Below are 2094 nucleotides of genomic sequence, written 5' to 3' on the forward strand. Positions count from 1 at the left end.
TCGCTCCCTATGGGGCCGTTCTACTCTGCTGTAGCGTGGTTCTGAGTCAGCATCCACCCCATGGTAACAGGTTTCACCTTCAGAGGAAAACGACGGAACTAAAACCTTCGTCACTTAACCAGTTTCATGTTGTTAGCTGTCATCGAGTCGATTCTGACTCATGGTTCATAGCTCAACGTAGCGATAGTGGAATCACCAATGTTTTCCTAATCTTTGCATCAGGCTGAAAATGGGCCAAAGGCAGGGGCGTTTAATGAGGTATAGTAGATACATCACGCACAGAGCTACCATTTTTGTTTCTTAGGGATGCATTATGCCCAGAATTGATTGAAAACAATCCTGTAACCTTCTCTGCTTTATCATAAAGTGTTTCTCCTGGAACCATCAGTATCGTAACTGTATCTTAAAGCAAGGATAGAATCAAGGAATTGTATTACAGTGCTAGAACCTGTCAATGTGATCTCAAAAGACCAGTGAACTGGGGTATTTTCTCCACTCCATTTCTGTTATGTGCAAGTCAGCTATAAGAGAATGTGCTTCTTTTGGCGTAAGGCAAAGTAGAGCTAATAAGAGCAGTAAATTCAATAGAGTTACAGGAGCTAAAACTTCCAAAATCAGGTTGAGGAATGACGCTTTCTTGGTGATCAGAGGCAAGCTCTGTAATAAAATCTACAAGTGAAATTGCTAGTCTTGCATTATTAAACGGATGAGCATTCCCTCCTCCCACCACAAAGCTGTGCTTTATCACCTGGGTGTGAAATTATATGAAAAAATGTTTACAGATTTTGAGTAAAAAATATTAGTATGTGAATTAATGTTGTCACTTCTTCAATGATAGACCACTGCACTGGTTTCATGAGCCAGGGTCAAAAGAGGTAAAGCTGCTCTCTCTCCCGCTGCACCTAAAGTCTCTGCTGTTTACAGGATTTCTGCCTATGAAGTTCTGTCCGTGAAACAATTCTGCAGTCTATGTTGTCATTGTTGTTTTTCTACGAACTTCCTAATCAAGTCATCTCTGCCTGATTAAGAATCCAATGCAAGACCCCCAGCTTCGTCCAGCCCTGGCGCACAGGTGGTTCCTTCTTGGTAATGTTTCCTTTGTGACTAGAATCCAAATGATTAAGTGAACTATTAAAATAAATTAACATTTCTTTTTATTGTTTCTCTAGAAGTCAGTATATTAAACATGTCTGTCTGAGTACATTTTGTTTTCTGTAATTATAGATATTAAAGACCAGGATCAAAATGTATTTTAAAAGGCTTTGTTCAGCATGGAGTTTAATGCCCTGAATAAAAATTTTTTTTAAGTAAAAAGACAATTCTTCTAATTCTGGTTGAAAGGTGCACATTCATGTTACTAAATGTGTACTGTGCATCTTGACAATAATGCAAAACATTCTCTGTGCATCAACAGTAAAATTCAGAAATTGAACCAATAACTAGAAAGTCTCCAAAGTTCTTACTCTAGGCTGGTCTGGTTTTGTAATTTCAAGGCTTGTTTTTGCCATAAAATCAGAAGGTCTACGCTAACCTGGGTAGTTCCTGGGTGGTGAAAATAGTTAACATGCTCAGCTGCTAACCGAAAGACTGGCATCTTGAAAGAAAAGTCTGGTGATCTACTTAAGAAAGATCACAGCCATTGAAACCCCTATGGATTACAGTTCTACTTTGACACACATGAAGTTGTCTTAAGTCAGAATCCACTCAATGGCATGCAGTCTGGTTTTGCTACCCTGACCCTGGAGCTGCATTTTGAGATAGATACCAGTAGGTGGCAGCGCTGTTCATATGGCTGACCTGTCCTGTAGAAAAAATCTTCCCCAGGAGTTGTGCCTTTTATTATGGGTGATTCAGGAATTTGCCTGTAAAAAAAATCATCATTTTTTGTCAACACAAAAGAAATAAGTCAATCAGATAATCACAAGTAAAGTATTCTTGGAAATCGCATCAAAGGCTTTTTTGGTTTTCTTCTCCTCGTATCATTTATGAGTTTTAAAATCTGACTGCATTTTATGCACTGTGTCTTTGCATTGCAGCTCCAGGTTTTAGCTCGGTGGGGCCATGCTGTAGAAACCCAAGACTTCACTGGTCCCT

This window comes from Trichechus manatus, unplaced genomic scaffold, assembly GCF_000243295.1.
Source record: "Trichechus manatus latirostris isolate Lorelei unplaced genomic scaffold, TriManLat1.0 scaffold00099, whole genome shotgun sequence".
In the NCBI taxonomy this organism is placed as follows: domain Eukaryota; kingdom Metazoa; phylum Chordata; class Mammalia; order Sirenia; family Trichechidae; genus Trichechus; species Trichechus manatus.